Here is a 12799-nt window from a genome sequence, read left to right as displayed (position 1 = left end):
TTAAAACAAAAACGCTTAAAAACAGCTAACAAAAAGGCTAACAATCTACCTATTCCTCAATACCAAATACAAATTTCTCCATTTCTAATAGTAACTACTTGACCTTCAACTATTCACTATTATAAAAAAACAGGAAGTTCTACATAAGAACATAAGAACATAAGAACGCAGGAGTCTGCAAGAGGCCGGTAGGCCTGTACGAGGCAGCTCCTTTGACCCTAAGCTCCCGTGTATCTAACCCCACCTAATATCGCTGTCCATGAATTTATCTAGTCTATTTTTGAATGTGACAATTGTATTGGCACTCACCACATGACTGCTAAGCCTATTCCACTCATCCACCACCCTGTTAGTAAACCAATTTTTGCCTATGTCCCTGTTGAATCTGAATTTATCCAGTTTAAACCCGTTACTTCGTGTCCTACCCGGTTCTCTTACCAACAAAACCTTATGAATGTCTCCCTTATTAAAGCCCTTCATCCATTTATAAACCTCGATCATGTCTCCACGCACCCTTCGCCTTTCTAGAGAATGCAAGTTTAACTGTTTGAGTCTTTCCTCGTATGGCAAGTTTCTCAACCCCTGAATCATCTTAGTCATCCTCCTCTGCACCGATTCTAACATTTTGATATCCATTCTATAGTAGGGTGACCAGAACTGAACCGCATAGTCAAGATGAGGTCTAACTAATGCTAAATATAGTTTGAGGAAGACTTCGGGGCTTCTGTTGCTTACGCCCCTTGAAATAAATCCCAGTACCCTATTAGCTCGATTTCTAGCTTGAATGCATTGTGCCCTTGGACGGAGATCAGAGTTCACTAAGACCCCTAAATCCCTCTCGCACCCAGACCTACTTATGAGAGTGTCATTTAAGCAATAGTTATGTGAGGGGTTGTTCCTACCTACACTCAGAATACTGCACTTCCTAAATTGAACTCCATCTGCCATTTATCCGCCCAGTCATATAATCTGTTGAGTTCACCTTGGAGAATACTAGCGTCCTGATCCGACTCAATTACTCTACCGATCTTGGTATCATCTGCAAATTTACTAACATCACTACTAATTCCTGTGTCTAAGTCATTGATATAAATAATAAACAAAAGTGGACCTAATACCGAACCTTGTGGGACCCCACTGTAACACATCCCCAGTCAGATCTTTTACCATTGATTTGCACTCTTTGCTTCCTATTGCTAAGCCACGCCTTGACCCAGTTCAAAACTTTACCCTCTACTCCGTGAGCCTGTAATTTAAGCAACAGTCGTTGGTGAGGAACTTTGTCAAACGCTTTACTAAAATCAAGATAGATTACATCATAATTTTCATCTCTGTCAACCGCCTCAAATACTTTATTGTAGAAGGACAAGAGATTGGTGAGGCATGACCTACCTTTTGTGAACCCATGCTGCGAGTCGTGAATTAAGCTATGTTTCTCTAAATGCTCCCGAATGTTCCTGGCTATTATGGACTCCAGCATCTTCCCTATAACCGATGTTAAGCTAATTGGGCGATAGTTTGAAGCAACTGACCTGTCCCCTTTTTAAAAATCGGCGTCACATTAGCTACTTTCCATAGGCTCGGCACATAGCCAGTATTTACCGACATCTTAAAGATGTCGGTTAGTGGGTCACTGATTATATCACCTAGCTCCTTTAATACCCTCGGAAATATCCCGTCAGGACCTGGCGACTTGTTCTTCTTAAGCTTATCTATCTCATCCTGAACTATTTGCCTGGTAATGATTATATCCCTCAATTTATCGCCATCCCCGCCCTCGTACACCTGAACTCTTTCCGGTATAGTCGTTCGATCCTCCTGTGTGAATACTGAAAGGAAGTAGTCGTTCAACAATGTGCTCATATTTTCGTAATTTTCTACTAGCTCCCCTGTGTTTGTTTTCAGCGGTCCAATTTTCTCCCGTGTGTTTGTTCTATACATCTGAAAGAAGCCCTTCGGATTACTTTTCGCCTCATCTGCAACATTGATATCATAGTTCGTATTTGCGATCCTGGTGTTTTTCTTAACTAATCTAGATAGTTCGACGTACCGGCCCCTGAGATGTGTTTCCCATTCTTTATTTTCTGATAAATTCCTTCTTTAACCCAATCTCGTGTTTTAGTCCACGAGTCATCCACTTAGGATCATTGTTTTCTTTTCTAAGTGTTCGCTGTGGTATATGCTGTTCTTGCCCCTCTACTATTACTCTAACTAAATTATTGTAAGACATTTCTACCTGGTTCTCCTGGCTCTCCAATCCGCAGTTCTGGCCCTCATGAATCCCTAAATTATCCCAGTTTACCCCTTCAAGATGTCTTCGAAGCCCCTCGTAGTTTGCTCTTCTAAAATCTGGCACTAACACTGGGTTTGGTTCGCGGGTTACCGCCCAGTCTAAGCTAAAACGAACCGTTCTGTGATCACTATTTCCTAACTCTCCGCCCACCTCCAACTCACGTAGCAAGTTCCCATTATTGGTTAGGACTAAGTCTAATATGTTATCTCCTCTGGTAGGCTCAGTAACTACCTGCTTAAGGAAATTATCTTGTATAACTTCAAGAAAGTCCTCGGCTTCCAGGTCACCCACTAGATCTTCCCAGTCTGTATTCCTATAATTAAAGTCACCCATTACGCAGACATTTCTACTCATACTCGCCCTGCCAATCTCCTGTAGTAATATACTCGTGTCCTGCCTGTTAAGGTTGGGTGGCCTGTATATAACTCCTAGAGTTAGTTTTTCTTTCCCTTTGTAAACGTCCACCCAAACTGATTCTGAATCCATGTTAGTTTTGACTGAGTTGTTAACTAAACATTTAAGTGAGTCTTTAACATATAGCGCAACTCCACCTCCCTTTCTGCCCCTTCTGTCTTTGTGAAACATCTGATAACCCGTTATTTCAAATTCTGATCTAAAATTTCTATTAGCAGTGTCTATCCATGTCTCAGTGATCGCTATTATGTCAAAATTTTCTGAACAAGCTTCACCCCTTAGTAAGTCTATCTTGTTTCTGAGGCTCCTGCTGTTAGTATAGAAGATTCTTAGCCCGTCCTCTGTTACTCCTCTAGAATTACTTCTAAGCTGCCTGGTTATATTATGAGCTAGATGTCCCCTCCCATTACTCCTCCCATTGCTCCCATTACTCCTCCCCCCCTCGCCTATACTAAAAAATCCCTCAGGGTACCAAGTGCTCGCTCAAGGGAGTCTGAGAGAGCCTCAACACCCTTGAACGTCAAGTGTATCCTGTCACGGGCGTAGAGGGCGTCGTTGCCAAAGAAGAGGTCCCAATTGTCGACGAACAGCCACCCATTGCGCTCGCAGTGCTCAGCAAGTCTGCTGTTCACTGCTATCGCCCTGGACAGCCATCCATCGCCAACGCCCATCCTTGGCAGGACGCCACACACTACTGGCGACCCACCAGCGTCACGTATCCTGCCTAACAATTCTCTAAAACTCCTGAGAAGGTCCTCGCTTGGCACACGAGAAACGTCGTTTCCGCCACAGCTGAGAAAGACAATGGGGTTCGATCCCTCGCTTGCCATACACGCCTCAATCCTGTCTGATATATGGCCCACCCCTGCCCCTGGGAAACACACCCTCGTCCTGTTCTTATCCTTGGAGCAAAAATACCTGTCAACATAACGAACCTGACTATCACCAACAACAAGAACCCGACGGTCGGAAGGGGGCCAGGAGGGGTGGGTGAAGGGGGAGGGAGAGGGAAGGAGGGAGGGACCTGCTGTGAAGAACGAGGAGAAATTGTGGAAGAGGTGGAAGGTGGACAGGAGGAGGAGGAGGAGGAAGAGGAAGAAGGAGAAAGGGAGGGTGAGGTGGTGGAGGGAGGAACGGACGAGGAGAGGGAGGAGGAAGAGGGGGAAAGGGAAGGTAAGGGACAGGTGTTGGAGGGAGGGACGAGCGAGGAGGCGGAGGACAATTTGGAGAAAGAGGGAGAGGAGGAGGAGGAGGAGAGGGGGAAGAGAGGAGAGGGGGGACGGAAGAGGAAGGCGAGGAATTGGAGGCGGAGGAGGAGGAGGAGGAGGAGGAGGAGGAGGAGGAGGAGGAGGAGGAGGAGGAGGAGGAGGAAGGAGGAGTAGGTGAAAGGGAGAGTGAGGTGGGGGAGGGAGGGACGGACGAGGAGAGGGAGGAGGAAGAGGGGGAAGGGGAAGGTGAAGGACAGGTGTGGGAGGGAGGGACGAGCGAAGAGGCGGAGGACAAGGAGGAGAAAGAGGGAGAGGAGGAGGAGGAGGAGGGTGGGCGGGGAGAGGGGAGAGGGGGGACGGAAGAGGAAGGCGAGGAGGAGGAGGAGGAGGAGGAGGAGGAGGAGGAGGAGGAAGAGGAGGAAGAAGAGGAGAAGGAGGGGTGGGAAGCGGGGAGATCGGAGATGGTCGAGGAGGAGGAGGAGGAGGATGGGAGGGGCTGCTGTGTGGGTGAAGACAATACTAGAGGGGAGGAGGACGAGGAAGAAGAGGAAGAGGAAGGGGAGGAGGAGGAGGCGGGGCTTGTTGCTGCTGCACTAACCAGTAAGTGTACCTGGGCGGCGAGAGTCGTAACCCTATTCTCTAACTCTATGATCCTCTGATCATCCTTCTGAGTCTTAACGCAGAACCTACAAACGTCCTTGGAAAGAAAGTACTGCTTGGCCATGCGAAGGCCACACCCAGAACAACGCTTGAGGGACGTCATGGTGAAGATATGGGCGAGGCAAGACGGAAACAATTAGGCGCGTTAAGACGATAACAAAGTACGCAGCTGCGGTGAGGTCGTCAGGTCAAAAATGTGTATCTAGGAAAACAAACCAACAGCTGCTGTGAGGTCGCAGTCAGGTCAATTCCCCGGGAAAAAGGGTGTGTCTCGGGTAAAAAGGCGCGGTTATTTCTACCCAACAAGACAAAACATAGGCCAATATTAATATACTGAGAAATCACTTATGTAAAGAAGATAATAACTGTGTTCACTAGGTTTGCGCGGAAAGTGGATTATCTTATGTTTTGTGTGGACTTAGAAATTAACGTAGCTTGGCGCGCCTGATTCACGTAGTCCTATTATCACAGCACAGTAAAGTATCCTAATAATAGAAGGAGAAGAAAACACAAAAGCAATATAAAAAAACACAAAAGCAATATAAAACCGTGTAGCACTGGGTTGGCGTGAAAAAATGTTGAATTTAGTGTAGATGTGGGAAGCTTAATACACTTGTCCTAGGAGTAACTGTGGATCACTATCTAACTAAGTAAATACTAAATCAGAACACTTAGCGGTCTGTAGTAGAAGGCAGGGTAATCCTCCTGGTTTTGTAGTCCTCCAGTACAGCAGCAGTCCACAGAGGCACAAACGCCTCACACCGCGAAAGCAGAGGAAAACAGAGGAAAGAGCGAGTTGGCACCACACAGCAGCGGGGCAAAGTCACGTGTGAACCCAAGGAAGGTCGCGCGCTGACTGTTCTGTCTCATACACGTACTTCTCTCTCTCTCTCTCTCTCTCTCTCTCTCTCTCTCTCTCTCTCTCTCTCTCTCTCTCTCTCTCTCTCTCTCTCTCTCTCACTAAGTGATTGTTGATGTGGCAGCATTTAGTTGGGGAAGAGGATCAGATGTGGCAAAACTTGGTCCTGGAACAGGATCAGATGTGGTTGCACTTGGTCCTGGAGCAGGAGCAGATATCGTAGCACTTGGTCGTGGAGCAGGATCAGATGTGGTAGTACTTGGACGTGGAGCAGGATCAGATCTAGCCAGGGCTCGGTATCTCTCAGGATCAGGACCAGATGTCCCAGGAATTTCTTGACTTCCCTCAGTCTTTTCTTCATTACATGTTGTAGGCTGCCCAGCTTCTGATTTTAATTTCTCAAGTGCTTCTAAAAAATGAATCCTGTCTCCAATACAGGGAACCAGCAATTCTGCCATCCGTTCTGCCATTTTCAATAGTCTTCATTCATCCACTGTATTTTCTTTTTGGGATATATTAATATTTTGAACCATCCATTTTTTTTTCTTTTGGGGAAATATTAATATTTTTATGTAATGCCATACTTATTGCAAACAACACAACAGTCGGGACAAAACAAAATATGGAAAATTTTGAAAATATGAAAAGTTAACAAGGTATTCAGGCCATTAAGTGAATATGTGGAGAGAATATTTGAATATAATTTGTTCTTTATTGAAATGAAAATAGGTAGAGGGAAAGAAGAAAATATGCTTATGTGATACTCATAAAAAAAAGAATATACACTGCAGAGTGTATCTTTACAAATACAGTGGTGACCATTGAAAATGATGTGTTTTGACTGCCATGTCATGCCAACTTCATGAGCACCCAAAACTACCATAAAGTGACATTTATATATTTAATTACCGTAGACTTTTGACATGCCTTGCATTGTTGAACATAATCAGGAAGATTCTCTAGGTTTATTTTAAAATTAAAATACATGAATTTCAAATTTAAAAAGTTGACTTACAAAAAAAAAATAATGAATTTCAATAAAAAAATGTTATTAAACTGAATAACATCTTTGCTTCTCACCCTCCCTCCTTCAATGACCCCTTACTACACCCCTTTTCCTCTCTCCCTCCCCCCTTCAATAGTCATCCCTCCCCCCCGCTCCTTAAACATTAACAATGCGGCCTGCCTGCTCCGTGAGCGTCAAGTCAGCACCCAGCCACACCCGAGGGCAACGCCCCGCCCCGCCCCGCACAGTCCACACAGCCCGCGAGCCCCGCCTCGCACAACCAAGTCTCCTTGAAGGTGTCTCGGCGCTTGTTTCTTCCTACGACACAACTAGTCGTAGGTGCGCACTTTTCTTCGCCAGGCAACTCGGACCTTTGAGGGTGACTGGTGGGCGTATATTGTCTGCCTGTCGCCCCTCCCACCACCGCTACCAGCCGACGGACGGCAGACCCTGCCACCCCTGCAGTCCTGCCCCGCCACCAGCGAGGCGAAGGACGCGAGCGTGCTGAGTATTGGGGTATCGAGTTGCTGTCTTCGAGGTTTTTAACACATTTCAGCTGACACCTTCTCTTCCTTACCGAAACACAGGTTTCTGAGGCAACTGACAGCAACCTCTACTCTGTTCCCTCCTCCTATCTCTATTCTAATTTTCAATCCAAAGCTGGATGTTGCGCCTACGTGCGCAACGACATCACTTGCTCTCGTGCCCACGACCTTGACTCTTCTGAATTTTCCACCATCTGGCTAAGACTTCATTGTCATTCTATTACTAAATACATCTGTGCTGTTTATCTCTCACCTAACTCTACTAACTATGTAAAACTCTTTGACTATTTGAACTCTAAAGTGGAGCGCATCTTGACCCACTCTCCCTTCGCTGAAATCCCAAGATTCACCACCAGCTTTGGCTTTCATCCTCTTTCACTGACCAGCCTGGTGAGCAAGCCTTCAACTTTGCTCTCCTCAACGACCTAGAGCAGTTGGTTCAGCACCTTACTCGTATTCCCGACCGTCTTGGAGACAGGCCCAACATTCTAGACCTCTTCCTTACCTCTAATCCTTCTGCTTACTCTGTCAAACTGTTCTCTCAGTTGGGCTCCTCCGATCATAACCTTATTTCTGTAGCCTGTCCTATCGCTCCTGTACATCCTGTGGACCCACCGAGGAGGCGATGCTTCTGGCATTTTGCTTCAGCTCGGTGGGACGACTTGAGGATGTACTTTTCCGATTTCCCGTGGAATGATTACTACTTCCAGGTGAGAGACCCCTCTGTGTGTGCTCTGCGCATCACAGAGGTGATTGTCTCTGGAATGGAGGCATACATTCCACGTACTTTCTCTACTCCTCATGCTAAAAAGCCTTGGTTTAATCATGCTTGCTAGTAGATGTAATATTGCCATAGCCGATTGTTTTGTCGGGGCAAGGGAGCGTGGGGCGGGGCGGAAAAAACATCTGTAGTGGCCACTGCCAAAGCGGATTGTTTTGGCGGGGCAAGGGAGCGTGGGGCGGGGGCGGAAAGACATCCGTAGTGGCCCCTGCCATAGCGAATTGTTTTGTTGGGGCAAGGGAGCGTGGGGCGGGGCGGAAAAAACATCCGTAGTGGCCCCTGCCATAGCCGATTGTTTTGGCGGGGCAAGGGAGCGTGGGGCGGGGGCGGAAAGACATCCGTAGTGTCCCCTGCCATAGCGAATTGTTTTGGCGGGGCGTGGGGCGGGGTGGAGAGCGTCGGGACGTGGGGCGGGACGGAGAGTGGCGGGGCGTGGGGCGGAGTGGACAGCGTCGGAGCGTGGGGCGGGACGGAGAGGGATCGGTAGTGACAGGCTATGGGGAGGGAGCGAGGGATGTCCTGTGCTGTGGTTGGTGGGAGGTGACGAGTCTGGGAGCGGCGAGACATGGGCTGCGCCATGCCTCGTTCTGTCTTAGAGGGAGCGTGTTGGGTGAAGCAGTGACGACATGATGAGATGCTATATTTAACAGTTACGCCTTTGTTACCTGTTAGCTTTGCATACACACACAAACACACACACACACACACACACACACACACACACACACACACACACACACACACATGGTAAATAAGAGTTTGAGATTAATCAAGTACACAAAGTTATGTTGTGTACATTAAAACTCTGTCTTTGAGAAAGAAAGTATAGTAACTGTATCTTTTTTATTTTGGGGAAGATGATGTATAAGTAACTGCACACATGTTAAACATAGAGTTTGAGGTTAAGCATATACGTTAAGTACACAAAAAAACACAAAGTTATATTAAGAAAAGGAGAGAGAGAAAAAGAGGAGAAAAGGAGAGGAAGAGAAAAGAGAAAAAGAGAAAGAGAAGAGAAAAGGAGAAAGAGAGGATAAAAGGAGAGAGAGAAAGAGAAGAGGAAGGGAGAGAGAAAAAAAGAGGAGAAAAGGAGAGGAAGAGAGGAGAAAAGGAGGAAGAGAGAGAAGAAAGAAGGAGAGAGAGAAAGAGAGAGAGAGAGAGAGAGAGAGAGAGAGAGAGAGAGAGAGAGAGAGAGAGAGAGAGAGAGAGAGAGAGAGAGAGAGAGAGAGAGAGAGAGAGAGAGAGAGAGAGAGAGAGAGAGAGAGAGAGAGAGAGAGGAATTTATATAGAGAAAGAGAAAGAGGTGAGAGAGAGAGAGAGAGAGAGAGAGAGAGAGAGAGAGAGAGAGAGAGAGAGAGAGAGAGAGAGAGAGAGAGAGAGAGAGAGAGAGAGAGAGAGAGAGAGAGAGAGAGAGAGAGAGAGAGAGAGAGAGAGAGAGAGAGAGAGAGAGAGAGAGAGAGAGAGAGAGAAGACGAAGGTGAAAAGGACAAAGAGAGAAAAGAAAGATAAATTATATGACTGACGGGGAGTGGGCTTAGGGTAGCACGTGCAAACACAATCACAGTTGAAAATATACTATGGAAGATGGCGATGATGGGAAAGTCGTTACGTAAAATTCGTTACACACCTGCTTCCGCTTTCACCCCACCCCACCCTCCTCTAGCAGATGTGTTAGGTATCTCCCACTCTCCCGCGTTAGGCGAACAAAGCTGAGCCCTGGTGGCGAATGGCTTAACGTCACGGTGTTGACTCGTCTCTGTTGCGGGATGATGGTATATTTCTCGTGAGAATGAGAAGCAATGCTTTGTGTAAACAGTGTGGGAGACGAAAGTCGTTTAGTGGATCGTGTCGGTCGTGTGTCGACAGTGACCGCCGTGGAGATGACTCTTTGCTTAAACATTGTGGGAGACGTTTCACATCTCTCCTTCCGTCCATGAGTGTTCTTCACCACGAGCTAACCATGCAGAAAAACTCTGTGAAAGCTGTGGAATGGTATTCGGCGGGATACATCTGCACCCCCTCCCCCCTTTCCCGCGTTTTTCCGAGCGTCAAGATAGAGAATTAAACTACCACCGCGATAGTCTTTATATAATGAATAGTTAAAATGAATAGGATTTTATGATTTTTATTGATATCTAGTGAGAAACTAACATGCCAAAATCTTTTATTAGCTTAATGCAGGTCGATTATTTTTCGTTTGTCTTAAATCCAAACTTAATCCAGTCTGAATAGTTAAACCATTACATGAACACAATAAATTTTGAATTACACTCTAAAAATACATCTGAATTCTGGATGAGAGGAATTCAGACAAGTTATAGTACACATATATGGCATACATGATAATAATAATAATAATAATAATAATAATAATAATAATAATAATAATAATAAAAATAATAATAATAAAACATTGTTAAAATGCATATTAATTCTGGATGAGAGGGATAATTCAGACAAGTTATAGTACACATATATGGCATACATGATAATAATAATAATAATAATAATAATAATAATAATAATAATAATAATAATAATAATAATAATAATATTGCAACGTTCTGTGGATCTTATGTACGTTTCTACTACCTAGTTACCACGTCCCCATCACCTTTTAAGAACCCTTTTACTACATCCCATTACGCCAATGCTATGTATTGGTACCTTTAATGTGCATATTCCCACAACCTTTCTGATAATCGGGGGGAGGGGGCTTCGTGGTGCAGTGGTTAGCACATTCGGCTCATAACCGAGAGACACCGGGTTCGATTCCCGGGCGGAGTTGAAAAATTTTGCTGGGATTAAACCTTCCCATACTCATATCCTTGAGCATGCGAAGACAATGAAGTGTAAAAAAAACTTGCTTTTTATCTCGTAAACGAAGAAAAACAATCACAAAGGAGTAGGTCAAGTAGGTCATTGCGTTTTTTTTTGTGTGTGTGTTTTTGCTACGTTACTGTTACCTTTAGCGTGAATATTACCACATTCTTCCTACTAAGCATACCATTACCTTTCTGCTACGTTTCTTGCAACGGTTCCTTCTATTACCTGTGTCATACATCATATCTTCGTTAACTGCTCACAGTCACATAACCATAAATTTTACTTTTCGTTAATGCATATAAACGACGCTGAAAATCAAGGTAGTAACACTTGAAGATGAGATGATCGTAAAAATCTAACTTGTTCTTAGTCAGCAAATGGGCAAAGATAAGACAAGACAAGACATTCTTAACTTATTATATTTTACTCACAATTTTCTCCTTTCTCTTTTTTTTTTTTTTTTTTGGGGGGGGGGGGGAGCGAAAATCAGTATATGCAATCCAATATAACACATTTATTTCGAACATGTAAAAGTGCTAATTATTGAGAGGGTGATTTTTTTTTTTCTATATGAAAAAACAAAACAAAAAACAGACAGAATAATATAGTTCGCTAGTTAAGGCACTTGTTCTTTCCAGACATTATGGAAATGATTTTGATGACGGTAAAATCTTGAACTCCATATAAGCATTGTAACGCTGTTACCTTCACTAATTCCACACAATCATTTGCTTACGGGAGGATATAATAAGAAAGAAAAGATAGTTATACTTTGAGCTTTCAGAAAAATAGGTAATTTAATATACACTTTAACTATATTTTTTTTCCCAAACACTTAAAAAAAAAAAAATTCCCATAACATGACACACAATTCTCAAAATGAATCTTAAGTACATAAGGAAGCAGAGTATGCACTTTTTGGGGGGTATAGAAAAATGATTTTGCTGGGACTAAACCTTCCCATACTCATATCCTTGAGCATGCGAAGACAACGAAGCGTGAAAAAAAAAACATAAAAATTTAAAAAAAAATACACTCATCACATTTTTTTATACCCAATTGTTCGATCCCACCCACACTACGTATGAATGGCGAAAAAAACAAACAAACTAGGTATTGCTCGTAAAGGAAGAAATACAATCACAAAGGAGTAAGTCAAGCTGTCAATAACACCAACAAAAACGACAAAAAAAATAGATATACTTTCCCCTGAAATAAAAATGATCTTATCGAGCAAATATATTATAATATTTGACCTAATACATTAAGGACAAGGTCAACAATACCAAGGGATTATAGTGGGTCCTATTAGAGAGTAGTGTGGAATGGAACCAAACCACAGTAAACCACAGGATTAGGTCAACAATATAAGTGGATCTCCAAGATCCTATTAGAAAGTAGTATGTAATGGAACCCAAACACCAGGAAACCATGGAGCCTTTTCTTAATGTGGTCAACGCATGAAGACATGAACACTCAAATATGGAGGAAAATTAGAGAACCATATTTTTTTTTATCAATTAATGTGACATTAGTTTTTTTTACACTTCATTGTCTTCGCATGCTCAAGGATATGAGTATGGGAAGGTTTAATCCCAGCAAAATTTTTCAACTCCGCCCGGGAATCGAACCCAGTCTCTCTCGGTTATGAGCCGAGTGTGCTAACCACTGCACCACGAAGCCCCCTCCCCCCGATTATCAGAAAGGTTGTGGGAATATGCACATTAAAGGTACCAATACATAGCATTGGCGTAATGGGATGTAGTAAAAGGGTTCTTAAAAGGTGATGGGGACGTGGTAACTAGGTAGTAGAAACGTACATATGATCCACAGAACGTTGCAATATTATTATTATTATTATTATTATTATTATTATTATTATTATCATGTATGCCATGTGTGTGTACTATAACTTGTCTGAATTATCCCTCTCATCCAGAATTAATATGCATTTTAACAATGTTATTATTATTATTATTATTATTATTATTATTATTATTATTATTATTATTATTATTATTATTATTATTATTATCATGTATGCCATATGTGTTTACTATAACTTGTCTGAATCCGTCTCATCCAGAATTCAGATGTATTTTTAGAGTGTAATTCAAAATTTATTGTGTTCATGTAATGGTTTAACTATTCAGACTGGATTAAGTTTGGATTTAAGACAAACGATAATCGACCTGCATTAAGCTAAT

The 12799-nt window shown here is 43.4% G+C and overlaps 2 non-coding genes across 2 annotated transcripts; one reads left to right on the top strand and one right to left on the bottom strand.

Annotated features, from left to right (window-relative positions):
- The first annotated feature begins 10480 nt into the window (after nucleotides 1-10480).
- Trnam-cau (transfer RNA methionine (anticodon CAU)) lies at nucleotides 10481-10554 on the top strand. Its single transcript has one exon. It is a non-coding gene; the product is annotated as a tRNA-Met (tRNA).
- Nucleotides 10555-12201: 1647 nt separating this feature from the next.
- On the bottom strand, nucleotides 12202-12275 carry Trnam-cau (transfer RNA methionine (anticodon CAU)). Its single transcript has one exon. It is a non-coding gene; the product is annotated as a tRNA-Met (tRNA).
- Nucleotides 12276-12799: the final 524 nt, after the last annotated feature.

The sequence above is a fragment of the Eriocheir sinensis genome, unplaced genomic scaffold (assembly GCF_024679095.1).
Source record: "Eriocheir sinensis breed Jianghai 21 unplaced genomic scaffold, ASM2467909v1 Scaffold325, whole genome shotgun sequence".
Taxonomy (NCBI): Eukaryota; Metazoa; Arthropoda; class Malacostraca; order Decapoda; family Varunidae; genus Eriocheir; species Eriocheir sinensis.
Note: the sequence above shows the minus strand (reverse complement) of the source record. Positions and strands in the feature narration are given on the sequence as shown.